General features: G+C 50.7%; 1 long non-coding RNA gene across 1 annotated transcript in view; it reads right to left on the reverse strand.

Moving 5' to 3' along the window:
* Window positions 1-2,352: 2,352 nt before the first annotated feature.
* Window positions 2,353-15,713, reverse strand: part of LOC120391560 — a 44,187-nt gene continuing 30,826 nt past the window's right edge. Inside the window, exons 2-4 of the long non-coding RNA XR_005591389.1 lie at window positions 4,871-5,023; window positions 4,028-4,202; window positions 2,353-2,482 (exon numbers count right to left, since the gene is read on the reverse strand). This is a non-coding gene — a long non-coding RNA (uncharacterized LOC120391560). The remainder of the gene's footprint in view (window positions 2,483-4,027; window positions 4,203-4,870; window positions 5,024-15,713) is intronic.

Below are 15,713 nucleotides of genomic sequence, written 5' to 3' on the forward strand. Positions count from 1 at the left end.
GTCGGGGGTGGAAGAGACTTTTTGTCCCCCTGCCTCCCAGCTGAAGGCTGGCTAAGCCCTAAGTCTCTTGTAAACTCTCTATGCGTTTTATACTATATCAAGGATATATCATGGCTGAGTGCTCCCTCAGTGGGTGGTCTGTGGCCTAAAGCTGGATTAACATGAGGGATGGTCAGACTTTTCATGCCTCCAGCCAGCCAAAAAAAAAAAAAGTATTTTCTTCCTGGGCTGGAACATTTCCCTCCCTGGACACTGTCTCCTAAAATGTTTTTCGTAACCACTTCGTCTATTATTGTAGTTTTAAAAGCTTGTTTCCTTGGGCATGGGAAAAACTACCCATTCTACGGGGACCTCTTCTGGGGCAGAGATGGGCTGCCATGAAAATACCAGAGCCAGGCGGCACAACGAGACGCAGGAGAAATGAATATGTACAGCCGGCCCAAAGCTCTCCAGCCCTTCCCTCAGAGATCCTGCTGCCTCTTCTTTAGAGGGAACAAAACTCTTAAAGCAGCAAAGGTACGAAGGGCTTGTCAGGTTGGGAAGACTGGAGTTTGCTACTGCTTAAGGGCCGGATGCCCTTGGAATCGCTGACATGGGAAAGTGACTCTGTCAAAAGACCAGGCGGCCAGTTTCTCAAAACAGCTTGGGGACAAATTTCCACAGTCTGAGCAGCCAGCTTCTCCAGGGCTCAGCACCCCATATGCAGCTGATGTGCTGAGCTTTTTATTTTGCTGCCTAGATGGGAGCTGCGCTCCTTGGAAAGTCTGACCCCAGTTGAGGCCATTGATCACTTTTCAAAATCTGGCCCATGGTGGGGCAAGTTCATGCTCTCTCAGCAGCTTCCAGAACAAAGTAGCTGAATTGTACAAGTCAAGGGAAGGTGTTTCTAACAGCTGGCACCTTGAACTCCACTTGCTAAGCAGAGCTGGGGTCTGTCTGCCTCTCCCGTCATTAATAAAGATCCACAGTGGGAATTTGGCCAGTGCTCAGATGTTACAGGGCACCATAGAAGAGCCTAGAAAAGTGGATTCTAGGGCTGGTGCAGGAGGCAGAACGGACTACGTTTCACACTCCCATAGCTGTGTTGTCTCTGCAGGGGTGAAAACGCCTCTGTGTCAGTGCACGTGGCTAGCACTCCCACCACGGGCCCATCGGGATTCTTAGCAGCGCCCCAGCACGCTAACAACAAGAGCAATTCATCACAACGTAAAGAGGGGCTGAAACAACAAAAGCCAAAATCTGAATTTTGAACATTCGGAAGGCTGGGAGCAGGGGTTGGCTGGGTGGCTTCCTAAAGGGAGGGGCCATTTGCAACTTTCATGTTCGGCTGGGACTGCGAATGCCCCAAAGTCTGTGTGTGTAACAAGCCCATCTCCCCAATCCCCTTACAATTAAATCTCAGACTTTTGTTACAAAAGAAACCCTCCCCCCACTTTTAGTCCAGTGGAACATTCCTCCTCGATCAGCCAATCAGAATTTCACCTGCGAGATCAGCCACTGAGCAAGATGAGCACCCCTTGGAACCTTGGGGAATCCTGGCTGCCCATTGGCTGGTGAGGTAATCCCCTGGTTTATAATGAGAGGACTATTTGCAAAGACCCATCCAATCTGAGAAGGCAAAGGGACGCTTAATATGGCGCATGTGATGGAGGATGTGTGTGAGCTGTAGCTCCGGCCGGGAGCTCGGAGGCGTTCTTGGCTATCCCAGCAAGAAAATGGGAACATCAATGCTACAAGCTTCAGCAAAGTAAATCAATAAAGAGGAGTCCAGACTATGAGTCAAATTCATATTTTTAATACACATCTCACCCAGCAGCAGCCAGGACCGTAAGAACTTACTCAGCCAATGGAGTCTTTCATTCCACAGGGTCCCAGGACACATGACAAACGGATACACAAATTAGACACAGTCTCTGTGTAGCAGCACGCCGCAATGCTATGTAACCCGTGCTTGTAGGCTGCGGGGCTTTTGTCACCCTCCAATGACTAGTCCACATAAAAGACTCAGTCTGCCCCGGCTTCCAGCTGTTGGATTTAGTCTTTGAGCTTAAGCATTAATGCTGTTTATGGTTTGAAATCCCACCAGTGACCCAAGTGGAGTTCATGACAACTATACAACCCCAGAGAAAAGGAAGGGAAGACTAATCCCATAGCCAGTGGAAACCACAGTGGGGATTTTAGGAGGCAGAATGCAACCCCCGCCGCCCCACACTGGGTTTGGCTCTGTTTACCTTGGTGCTTTCTGCTCAGAGGGGAGATGCACAGCTTGTCTTACTACTGGCCAAGCGTTTGTTTGTTTGTTTGCTTGTTTTTTGGCTATTTACCAAAAAATGACCCTCCTCTCCCATCAACGCTCTCCACATGCTAGTCACTGTTTTTATTTTGGAAAGGAAACAAGTCTTCGAATGGAACCTCTTGCAAATACTGGGCCGTTCTTGTGGCTTTTGTGCTCATCCAACATCACATCTTCTGATCACGCCACCTGTCAGTCAGAGAGAGCTGTTTCAGTGATAGGACATCACATACATTTCCTGCCTCCCTGCCTGGCTAGGAGTATGGACTCCCCAAAGGCCTGATTTGCAGACATGATTGGCATCTACAACTCCAGCGTTAGTCAGTGCGGGAAAACTTGCCTCACTGAAATCAATGGGCATTTTGCTACTGACATCATTTGGGCCAGGATTCCAGCAATGGGAACTGCAGGTGCTCAGCACCTCTGAGAATCCAGCCCTCAGAGGCATGTACTTGTTGACCAGAATGTTTCAATCAGGCTGTGAAACTTAGACTCTTAAATGCAAAAAACAAATTCCCAAAAGATGCAGATTCAGAGTGACCAAACTGTGTACGAATTTGAGTAGATTTTTCAGTTAAAATAAATTAATTATTCACCCAGCTCAACTCTTCAATCCATATTTAGCCATTTAAAGAAAAGGTGCTGAGGGCCTGCAGATCCCATGGAAGTCCCTGGGAGTGAGAAGTTCTCAGTGCCTATGGAAATCAGACCTCTTTTCCTTGGGGATCTCAAAGCTGGTTTAGGAACCTCACCCGAAGCCCCCAGGTTTGATAATTATAGCCTTTATTTTGATAATACAGCAGTGACCTCCATCGCGTGATTGTTGACATTTAACCAGTTATCTAGCTCAGTGGGGAAGGAAAGTCCTCTGGTTAAAGCACTGGACTGCGACTTACGAGACTGCCGTTCTATCTCTGGCTCTGCCCCAGGCTCCCTGTGTGACGCAGCCCAGTCACATCAGCCCTCTGTTCCCCATCTGTGAAATGGGGATAAGGGTCTTTCCTTTCTCCCACCCTTTGTCTGGTTGGTCTCTGGTGTCTGTGGGAGCTTTGGGCCAGAGACGCTCTCTCACTACATGCTTGTGCAGTGACTGGAGTCTAGGGTGACCAGATGTTCCGATTTTATAGGGACAGTCCCGATTTTGGGCTCTTTTTCTTATATAGGCTCCTATTATCCCCCACCCTGTCCTGATTTTTCACATTTGCTGTCTGGTCACCCTAGTATTACTGTGACACCCCCCCCAACAGGCAAACCTAGGTGTTCAGAAAGCAGCGAGAGAATCTAATGAGAGTGATGGGAAGAGGGAAGAACGTTTACTGGTTATTCTCCACTGCACACATTCTACTGCAGGGAGCAGTCGGGCCCTGGCTGTGTGCGGTGTGCATGGGATGATCTAACAGAGGTTTTTCCCCATCTCGGATTTCTGCTACTCTCTGACTCACACTGTGGGCCTGGCCTGCCTATTCCGCCCTCTTTGCCCACAGACAAGAGATAAACCAGCGTATCGGGGAACTTCCATGAAATGTTCTGTGCAGCTCGTCCCCTGGATCCTGTTTCTTTTTAATTATCAGGAAGTTTGGCAGATCCTTTTGTTCTCCTCCTGTTAACCTTCATCCCCATGACCTAAATTATCACACAACATCCTCTCCCCCGCGGAAAGCAGCTACTGCAGTCATAGGTTCCTCCGGGCCATCGGAAGAGAAGGAGATGATAATGAGAGGTTTTATGCTTTACCTTGAACTTGTGGGCCAGTGACGGAAATCCCCCTTATTAATTCGACTGATGGGAAGTCGTCATTTACAAATGCCCTGTTCATCGGACACAGGTGGCCGCCGGTCAGGTGTCAACAGGGAGTGGGAAGAGCAGATGCACTAAGAGGGATTCTGCTGAGACTGTATTAACTGCTTGGCTGCTGGGAAACAGAGCCGTGTAAGGCACCGGGGAGCGAGACCACTTTGCACACGCAGCGTGGCTCGGACATTGCATCGACTGCAATGGCCGCCCGTGGCCGCAAGCCCTGCAGCTTGCAGGAGGGTCCCTGCAGTATCGAGGACCCAATCTAGAGCCTAGTGCCCTTCCAATGGGATTTGAACCTGGCCCTTTATTGATTTTAGAAGGGGGTTTACTGGGCTAGCAGATGTCATGGAAGTCTGGCTGGGGTGAGGGGCCATGTGTTTGGGGGACAGGTGCACCCCAGCTCTCCCCAGGGAATCTTGAAAGAACAGAGAACAAATGATAACAGGGGCCTCAAGTCACGGCTGTGTCAATGCTTAACAGGGAGAGGAGGGGCGACCTTGTGGGTAAAGCACAGGCCTGGTACCTAGGAGACCTGGCTGCAGTTCCTGGACTCAGGGCTCACAGACTCTCTGGGTGACCCTGGACAAGTCACTCTGGGCAAGATTTTAAAAAGCAACTAGCAATTTTGAGTGTCCTAATTTTGGGGGGCCCAACTTGAAGGGGCCTCATTTTCAGGAAACACGGAGCCCCTGCATGCTTCCCCCCTCCCAGTTGGGTGCCTAACTCCCATAAGCTGCTCTGGAAATCCCAGCCTAGAGCAGTTCTTTTCCATGGCCTTACTTCGAAGCACAGTTGTGGTGGCGTGAGATGCGCAGCATGAATCTCTGTTGTTAAGTGAGTCGCCTTCCAGGGCTGCCTGACCCCCGGAAGTGGATGAAATCGGTTGGCGGAGCCCTCTGGGATAGGGTCAGGCCAGCGGGATGGCATAATTTCCTGAAAATGAATGCGTACATCATGTTAGCATCTGGGCAGGATGGTTTCTTTGTACTTTCTCTCTTGTTCTTAGTTAATAACTTCTTTGTAGAACATTGATTTCTGCCTGGATTCCCCCCTTGTATGCAGCGTGACCCCACCCCCGGGCACTGCCCCCTCCTCTATAAGGCCCTACATGCAGCTTCCCAGGGCTGAGGCCACATTGATTAATTGCCCCATCAGGGTATTTCTCTTTTCCAAGATGAGCTGTTTGGTGCTCATCTCACGCCACGCCTGCCGCTCACGTAGAGCGAGCCCTGAGCCGAAGACCATCACTCAACTTGCACTTGCGATCTGAGGCTATCTCGCTCATTTACACCCTTGGATCCATGTCTCTAATCGGGTTACAGCAGAATTTGGCTTTTAGGCTATTTCTTACTCATCATCGTTTTTCCCTGATCTGCTCCGTGTAGGGAATTAACACAGATTTATTCCTTTCTCCAAGAGTGTATGCACATGTGTGTACATGCATGGCTGCATGAATGATCATGTGTACACATGGGCACTGTGTCTGTGTGCGCATGCTAGAGCTGCTAAAAGTACTAAACAAAACTTTTTTGGTCAAAAATGGCTGTTTTTCAAAAATAAATATTTTTGCAAAAAAAGTTGACAATTTTTTGTTTTCATTTCTTGCAAGATTTTATACAGACATTTTTACTGTCAATATTATCAAAATGGTTTTCGATAGCCAGGTAATCAAACCTGGTTTTCAGTAAATGAAATGTCTTCAAATCGAGACTGGCTGCCTTTCTGGGAGATCTGCTTTAGACAAACACAAGTTATTGGGCTCAGAGCAGGGATAACTGGGGAGTGTCTCTGACCTGTGCTAGTGGGGGTCAGACCTGATGATCTAATGGCATCTTCTGGCCTGAAAATCTATGAATCTATGAAAAGTTTAGATCAACATTTTAATAAAATATTTCAATATCAAAATTCAACACCCGCACCCCCCCCAACCCAACCAACCAAGGTGCATTTTGAACCTTGCAAATAAAAACAAGTTTGCAATTTCAAAACTTTTCACCAATTATTTAAAAAACTGTCAGCCAGCTCTACTGCATAAGTGGTTTACCATATCCCTCTCTGAGCCCTTTCCCTGCCTCTATTCTATAATCCTCTGTACACACACCCTCAGCACATCGCACCGCATCCACAGGTCTTCCTGCTGAGGAGGACAGGATGGGCTCTACCTTGGCTGTTCGTTAGAACCACTTTCCTTACGCAGCCAGAATCTGGGCTCATTGTCTCGTCAGCATGCCCAGCCCTGGGGTAGGAACCCAGCACTCCTGTCCTGCAGTGCAGAGCTGGCCCAGAGCAAGTCGTCCTCAGAAGCCAAACCATTGCTAACACTCTGTGCCGTCTATAGTCCTGGCTGGCTTGTCTTCTGAAGCTTCCAGTCGTTCATTTCCCCACCGGACAACAACACAACTGTGACCAATATTAAAAGGGGCCTAGTCTGGAGCTGACGGTAATTGAGTCTATGCAGGTTCCGGCAGAGGATTTGCCTTGTGAAGGGTGGTGTGCACTGGGCCAATGAGTATTTATATTGTGGCAGTACCCAGTGGCCCCCAGGACCAGGATAGGGCCACATGCGCTTGGTGAGGTACAGACTTTCAGGAAGTCCCATTTGCTGAAGAGCTCCCAGCCTACCCAGCAGGGCATGGGCACCACGGCTGCTATATCCATGAACAAAGCCGCTCAGCCCAATGAGCTTCTGGCCTGACCATGAGATTCCCAAGGGGGGTCCACTCCGCCCAGCAGGCCAGCTTCCTGCAAATCTCCCCAAGCAGTACGCCTCACTGTCCCCTTGGACTGCCCACCGTCATCTCTCAAAGTGGGCAGGACACAAAGGAGGATGATTAGCGCTGGTGGGAAATCCTGGTACTCCCATCCTGGGCAAAGTTTTGTGATTTCAGGAATTCTTCCTGTCACGAATGGGGACGAAACATCGAAATGCTAAACACGGCCGAGAACGGAAAAGCCCGAGAAACCTTTTGACTTGGGTCAGTCGGAACACGGAGTTTATATCATTTCAAAGATGTTTCACTGACACTTTGAGCGTTGTTGTTTGAAATGATTTTTGCCATAAGGCGATTACATTTCTAAACAGAAAAGCTCTTTGAATCGGAAACGCGGAACTTTTTGTTTGGAAAACGTCACAGCGAAGGGGGTTGACAATCTCTAAACTTCCTTTTTCTCTCTCTCAAATGATTCAAGTCAAGAACTTTGTCAGACCCGACCTGTCCCCGCGAGAAGGTTTGATTTTGACAAGTGGATATTTTCCATTTCCCCCCACCCCCCATCAGATCTCATAAAAAAATGCCCAACCGTCTCCAGTGATGATGAGTTAATGGACACGTTTAATTGGCACGGCAGCTAAAGCTGCAGAGCCTGCCAGCAGCTGCTCTACACTAGGGCTCCCAGTGGGAATTGCTGGCTAGCAGAGCTGAGGCCTGGCTGGGTAGCTGAATGCAGACCGGAGCTCCCGAGGAGGGTGCTGTCGGAGGCTGGCTCGTCCCGCTCACATGGCTCAGCATGTGTGGGGGTGGCAGAGAAAGCACCTTGGGGCATTCGCCCCCCAAGAGCGGCCGGTGGAGCTGGATGGAGGGGACGGGGATGTTGTCATTTCAGGCTGGGATTCAGGAACGTTGAGGCATCTGGAGATGACGGGAAAAGGGGAGTTATCGCTCCACCTCCTCCATGCCCCCATGTCTCCTTCCTTCCTCTGCTCACCCCCTGCCTCCTCCCCTCACAGCTCCCCCCGCCATTCCCCCCGCCCCACGCATGCAGGGAAAAGCTGTGTCGGGGAAACAGCTGGTGATTCCAGTCACAGAAGTGATTTACATACATTTCCATATGGATTAATTGCTTCCCCCTCCCCATCCCAGCAGTGGGAATCGGAGTCTGCTACCAAGGGGTGTGTGTGTGGGGGGTTCCTGTGAGCCTGGAGAAGGACAAGCGGCGTGGGGGGGAGCTGAGCTCAATGGCGGGATCCCTTTGAGGAGGGCTGGGGGGGGCATTACGGCTGGCGCTGGTGCTGTGCATGAGAAAGGCTGAGAGTGTTTTGCTGGGGACATGGGGTGGGCCCCCGCTTCCATCCTCCCATTTTATTAGTCTCGTGCTCCCAAGGGAATAGATTTACTGAGTGACCTGTCCTCCCCCCGCCCCCCATGCCTTGCAGTAAAACCCCCAATAATAAAAGTGAATTTGTACCCGGAATCTTTAGCAAATGAGGAGGACTTCAGGCACCCCTTATACACAGCTGATTGTGGGGTAGGGGGCAATTGGGGGCAACTAGGAGTGGGATTGGGGCCCTCCATCTCTAGGTTGCTGCTGGCCCTGGGTCAGGAGGGTGCTGGATGGCTGGGTGGGGGAGGGGGGATGGAGTGTTTAACCCTTTACCTCCTGGCAGTTGGCGCCCGCATGCAGTGAGTTTGCCTGTTGCAAAAGCCTTTGAAATGAAACCCCACAAAATTTTGCTGGGTTTGGGTTCAAGTCCAGTAACAAAACGTAATGAGTTCCAATCAGGCTCTGGCCTGAATCCATTTGGGCCATCACTGGGGAGTCTTGGGTCCCCTTGGACAGAGATGGTTTTGTAACAAGGCTCCAGAACCTCATGACTACACTGAGAGCCATGGCGATGGGTTGGAGCCTCAGCTTTACTGTATGGAAACAAACTCTGCACAGGACTCAGTGGGTGCAAAACTGTCTGAGCAGAGACCAATGAGAAATAACCAACCTTTGCTCTTTTCTGGCACCTCCTATGCCAGGACCCCTCAAAACACTTCATGGACTTGAAGGAATTTAGCCTCACAGGTAGGTCGGTTTTATTATCTCCATTTTACAGATGGAGAAACTGAGGCACAAGGAGGGAAGTGACTTGCCCAAAGTAACATACATGGAGGCTAAGGCAGAACACAGGCTGGAACTCAGGTGCCCTGGCCCTTGTGCATATTCTTTAACCATCCACACTATTCGGCCCATATTCTCAGTAAAAGACTAGTGCTTTTGGGTTGCCTTAAAGAGGCCAGATGGTCAGAAAGTGCTGGACATGCACCCTTTGAAAATGAGTATGGGGAGGCCGTATGGCCTAGATCAGTGTTTCCCAAACTTGGGACAGCCGCGATCGGCCGGACCTGCGGACGCAGCAGGTAAACAAACCGGCCTGGCCCGCCAGGGGCTTTCCCTAAACAAGCAGCGCCCCATGTTTGGGTAACACTGGCCTAGAAGATAGAGCACTAGACTAGAACTCAGGAGACCTGGCTTCTATTCCTGGGTGACCATGAGCAAGTTACTTCATGGCTCCGTGCCTCAGTTTCCCCATCTATACATTGGGAACAATATACTCTGACCTCCTTGGTAAAGCATTTTGTGATCCACTGATGAAAAGTACTATATAAGCCCTGGGTATTTAGATTATTATTGGGTTTGCAAACACGGACGCCGCCAACATTACTGGCCCCTTTGAAAGTTTGGCACTTCCCTTCCTCTCTGGGCTGTGGGGTGGGGAGGATAAAACCTCACTGACTGTGAAGGGCTCAGATACTACAACAATGGGGCCCAGAGACAGAAAGATCCACCCTGTGCTGGCCTCTGCACAGGGAGAAACGTGCCCTACGTGAGTAAAACAGCCACCAGGGCGGAGTTCAGATGCTCACTATGATGGCATATGGTTCTTTAAACCTGCTTTGGTTTTACCCAGGCGTCTCCGTCAGGACTGAGTGGGCGCTTCGAGGAGAAGAGGGATGAGGGGAATGCCAGCGGGAGAACCACCCTTGGTAAAATACCCCACGGGGGCCCCACTGTGGAGAGTGGCCCCTGTTGTTATTTAGGCAGTTTCAGTGAAGTTCCGCCTGGGCCAGGCAGCTGGCAAAGTGCTGCTGGACTCCGAAGTCATTGGTTGTGTGGACTAACCCTCAAACCAGCAACAACATGCATTAGAGGGGATGCTCGCTGAGGTAAACCCATGGAAGTGCAGTCTGGTCCTCAGCATGGGGGCTGGGGGAAGTGAGAGCCCGGACTCCTGGGTTCTAGCCCCAGTGGGATCTACAGCAAGGAGAGAGGCGGAGCATCAGGGAGCCTGGGCTCTAATTTGCATCTCTGCCACTGGTTCACTCTGTGACCTTTGGGCAGTTGCTTCACTTCTGAATTGAGCAAGAACCTTTTAAAATCTTGCCTTTAGTGACTTGCCCGGTCTGTGGTGCAGACACGAACTGAACTCAGGTCCTCTGAGTCCCAGGTCAGTGCCCGCTGGCAGAAGGTTATTCTCACTCCTTTTCCCTGCCCTTACTCTGGGGACTGATTGAATTTCAAACAGCTAGAGTTTATTGCCAGGCCCAAGAGGGTCAGGTGGGTGCTTCCCCTCCCTGCCAGTCCTGGAGGGCTCTGCACCCAGCCCTATCCTACAGTTTCCTCTCACTGCCATTCTCTCATTTACCCAGTAACGTTGCTGGCTGGAGGCTGCTTTCCTTTGTCAGTGGGAACACAGGGGTCTAGGCCTCTCTTCTCTGCCGCTGCCAGACTCTGTGCTCAAGGCCCTTTTGGCTCCTGCAGCCCGAGCGCGCCGCGGGGGGCGAGGACGCAATAGAGCTGTCGTGAGTGGGTGACAGCAGAACGGGCCCCGTCTGAGGCCTGCTGGGAGGTGACAAAGTAGCTCAAGGCTTACGAACGAGTGAGCCCAAACCGCCAGCCTGCTGGGAGCAGGTGAGTCTGCAAAGGAACAGTCAGGCCAGTTCCACCCTGACGAGACCAATCAGTGTCAAGCGGGGCAGGGTAATGCCCGTGCACTGAGCTGATCTGTGCCAGTGTCCGGTGAGGGTGGGGGTGGCAGAGGGAAGATGCACATAAAATTAACTGTTTGCACCCCCCCCTCCACCTTTGGAAAGATTTCGGGGATGGGGCGGGACCCTCTGATGGAGGGAACTTCAGTGAGAAGAATTAAATAGCAAAGGCTCTCATAGAATCCGACTGAAAAGAGCCCAGGGGTCCCTTCTAGCCCAGTCCCACTGGCCAGGAGGGCTTTGCTCCCTCCAGGGCTTTGTCCAGCCTTGTTTGTGTCATGAGATGTGCATGCAGACTCCCTACGTAATGGGACGGGCCTGATCTCGATGCGTCCTTTCACCAGGCTGGCCCCCGGGATGTGGCACCAGGAGACGGGGTCAGGGCTCAGCATCGAGGGGCCAGGGAGGTGGAGATTTTAACCACCAAACTTTCTTTCAAGGCCTTAATTCCGGGCTCAGGAAAAGATCTGGGGGTCGGCCTCATCCTCAAGCAAGGTGGTCTGTAGCAACAAGTTTGCTCAATGCCAGAGAGGGCTGCACCAGCTCCAAATAGGGAGGGGGAGGAGAGGGGAGTTGTTTCTTGGCACACACACCCCCACCCCCGGAAATTCGTGTTGCGTTTCAGTTTGGAATTAAATCTCCTTTGAGTTTGTTTCCTTGTGCACTAACGAACAGAGATCTCCTGAGCCCCAGGCCACCTCCTTTGTGTCGGGCCCATCCAAACGCTCCTCGGTCTTTATTTCATGTTCCCGCCGCGCTTGCTTGAGGGAATTTTCCTTCCTTTTTCTGCAGTGACTCTCCAGGGAGAGTTACATGGTGACCAACAACTGCTCCAAGCCAGTCGTGTGTGTGTATGGGGGGGGTATTTTGTTGGTATCGAGAAGGGATTCTCCCCCCTCACACACACATATTCACTGATGTTCCTAAGCTACAATTCGCCACAGTCCAAGCAACATACTGGGCCCCAGCCAACGAAACCCCAGAGGGTCTCGGCCTGAATTCACATTCGGGGGACACAAGGGGACCTTTTCCCCTTGAGCCAGTGAAGCTCAAGTGCAGATGAATAAGGCCACCCAGCAGAGGTAAGAACCTGACGCCCACTGGGCTGCAATCAGGACCTTTCACTGCTAAATGCTCCATGGCTGCTGAGTAATTTAGTCCAGCGAGGGGGAGGAGAACCACCTCTTACAGCACCACTCCTGCTAACTGCCTATTCCACCCTCACGACGCCTCAGTGCGGCAAGCAAAGGGTGGTTTTGCTTTTGGGCTGGGGAGTGTCAGGTCTGCCCCATAACTCTGGAGCTGCAGACCCAGAGAATGCCGTTCCTCAGGTCTGCCCCATAACGCTGGAGCTGCAGACCCAGAGAATGCCGTTCCTCAGGTCTGCCCCATAACTCTGGAGCTGCAGACCCAGAGAATGCCGTTCCTCAGGTCTGCCCCATAACTCTGGAGCTGCAGACCCAGAGAATGCCATTCCTCAGGTCTGCCCCATAACTCTGGAGCTGCAGACCCAGAGAATGCCGTTTCTCAGGTCTGCCCCATAACTCTGGAGCTGCAGACCCAGAGAATGCCGTTCCTCAGGTCTGCCCCATAACGCTGGAGCTGCAGACCCAGAGAATGCCGTTCCTCAGGTCTTTCCCTTGGAAATCTCACAGGCTGCTGCTTTAAGATGGGGAGCTCCCAGGGCTTTCTCTTCCCTTTATCCCCCGTGTGCTGGGTGACTCAGCCTGCTCTTGTCATCTTTCACTCCTCCGACGAGGATGGTCGTGAGCTACAGCAGAGTGGAATGTTAATTCTTATTTAGTATCTGTATTGCAGTAGCACCTACAAGGCTCAGACACGGACCGGTACCCCATCGTGCTAGGCTCTGTGCAAACACACTGACCAGCAGCACCCTGCAGGGCGCCGGATCAGGGTGTGAAGGGAGCGGGCTGCTCCTGTGTTGGTCACTTGGGAGCAGGGTTTGGAGTGCAGCAGGAGAGCACATGCTGTGTCAACATCATGCAGCATCTGACTGGCGTGCAAGCCGGGATGAAGCCCTGAAAATACTATAAATGCCATTTGGGGCACGTTCCAGAGGCTGAAGCCTGTTCTGAAGCAAAATACTCTGATGCCATTGAAATTTAAGCCCATAAGAATGGCCAGACTGGGTCAGACCAAGGGTCCATCTAGCCCAGTATCCTGTCTGCTGACAATGGCCAGAGCCAGGTGCCCCAGAGGGGATGAACAGAACAGGGAATCATCCAGTGATCCATCCCCTGATGCCTATTCCCAGCCTCTGGCAAACAGAGGCTCGGGGCACCATCCCTGCCTGGCCTGGCTAATAGCCATTGATGGACCTGTCCTCCATGAATTTATCTAGTTCTTTTTTTCATCCATGTCTATAGTTCTCCTCTCGAGGGAGTTTTGCCCTAGACACATACACCGGGGGGTTGGGGGGTGGAGCAGATACCCCAGGCTGGCTAAGGAGACTGGGGAAATGGAACAGGGGGGCTTAGCAGCACTAGAATACTAGTTCCAATCCAGGATTTGCCCCGATTCCAGCCCCGGTGACCAGCTATCAATGTAGCTGCACCAGTACAAATGCCTCCATGTAAACCATGATTTGCACGGGTGCAGCTGAGTGTGGTTCATGCAGGAGTGAGCTGGTGCAAATCACAGCTTTGCTTGTCTGTGCTAGGGCTTTGCACTAGTGCCTGGTTGCCAAGGGCTAGAATGGGGGCAGAGCCCCAGGGCAGAGAGGGCTGAGGTGAAGGGACAGGGAGAGGTGGCAACTGCTAGATGCAGCATGGCCTAGTAGACAGGGCACTGGCCTAGAACTCAGGAGACCAGGACTCTATTCCTGACTTTGCCACAGTCACAGGTGTCTCTGTTTCTCCTCCCAGCCTGTGCCTGTCCTGTCAGACTGTGAGAGGTGGAGGCAGGGACTATCTCTCTGCCTGTGAGCTGCCTAGCACACGGGGGCTGGATTTCAGCTGGGGCTACCATAACACAACCAAACAATATCGCCACAGATAAGGGGAGGTAGAAGGGAGAGGAGGATAGATAAGAAGTCAGGTAACCTTAAAGTCAGTGGGAGCAGAGGATGCTTATTGGCATCCATTTTATCAGCTGGACCTAGCCCAGGGCGGGTTTTAAAAACAAAAACAAAGCTGGTAAAAAATAAAAGCTCTTCTTCTAAATTAAAAACGAAGCATTGTCCAATCTACTCAAGAGTTTGGACTCAAAGCCCACAGTGCTCCCCCAAACCAATGCAAAGAGATTTTTCAAAAATAAGATTTAGTGAAAAATTGAAGCTGCAAAGCAAGGGAAACACCCCCTCCCCTCATTGTTAGCTTTAAAGTGTGTCTGTGTGTGTGTGTGCGTGTGTGTCCATGTGTGTGCGTGTGTGTGTGTGTGTGTGTGTGTGTGAAGGTTCCTTCAGAGTCACCATCGCTGTAGGAATTAGTTAGATTCATAGATTCCCAGGCCAGAAGGGACCCCGTGACCAACCAATCTGCCTTCTACCTCCCCCGTATAACACAGGACAGAGCACTCCCCCAGAATAAGCCCTAGAGCAGATCTTTTAGCAAAACATCCCAGCTTGATTTCAAAATAGTCAGTGATGGAGAATCCCCCACAACCGTTGGTCAGTCCATTATTCTCAGTGTTGAAAACGTGCACCTTATTTCCAGTCTGAATGTGTTTAGCTTCAGCTTCCAGCCGTTGAATTGTGTCCGACTTTTCATTAGTACGAATTCAATAAACGTTGTACTGGGAGGAAGGAGGTCTCCGCTTTTCTACTACGCGAGATTAAATAGGGTAAATGAAGATTCCTTTGCAGCCCCGACCCTGACCAGTTGCCCCTGGGGGCTGGGCTCTAACGGGCTTCCCGTAAACAGCAGTAGGGGGGGCGAGGGGAGGGAGATTTATTTCGCATTCTTGCTCTCGGAAGAAGAAAAGCGAGAGGCTGCAATAACACCCTTCAGTTCAGTGCTGCCAGGGCTTCATTATGAAACCTGTGACCAGAGACGTCTATTCAACTCTCCGATGAAGGACAAGGCTCCTTTTAGAGCCACTTAGGCTCCTTTTCTATGCGCTGTGAAGGCAAATTCCTCAGGATGGCAAATATTTTGATTATGAACTGAAAGAAAGAGCCATTCCCTCCCCCCCCTCACTTTAAACCAAGTACAAGAGTTTGAGGAGGAGGGGGAATCAAACTGGAATCACATTGAATTCTGCTTGTCCTTGAACAGTAGGAAAGGGACAACCGTGTCTTTCCCCGTCTCTTTCTTAGCCTTGCATTTGTGGCTCAGGTGTGTTGAGAACAGAGTGCTGAAGTAGCACCAAGACCCTGACCGAATCCCATCAGAGATGCCATTGGGTTCATCTGCAGATGGGGACCCACAGGTTTATAATAAATACTGGAGCTGGTTGGCAAATGGAATTTTGCCTGGCAGGAAACGTCACCATGTCAGAATTAGTTCCCTGTGCTGAGTCAGAATGGAGAGTCAAAAATATAAAAAATTTCCCAAAGCGTTGGAATTGGAAATCACCCAAAACAAATGTGGTTTTTTTGACACTTTTGATCAAAAGGAAACAGCTATTTCAAGGTGACGTTTTTAATTTAGAATCAATGTTTCACAACAAAAAAACGTGGATTTGTTTCAGAATGTCCACATGAAAGAAAAAATGTCACTTGGATTTTCTCAAATTGGAAATGTGTTAAAATGTTAAAACTGACATTTTCCTGCAGAAAGTTTCAGTTCTGATGAAGCAAAATTTTCCGACAGGAAAGCTGCTTCTATGGAAAATATTGACCAGCTCCATTAAATGCAAGAGTGCTGGAAAGATGCTGGTTTGAAGGGCTGTGACCAGGCCAAAAATCATAC

Source organism: Mauremys reevesii, linkage group 26 (assembly GCF_016161935.1).
Source record: "Mauremys reevesii isolate NIE-2019 linkage group 26, ASM1616193v1, whole genome shotgun sequence".
NCBI lineage: Eukaryota > Metazoa > Chordata > Testudines > Geoemydidae > Mauremys > Mauremys reevesii.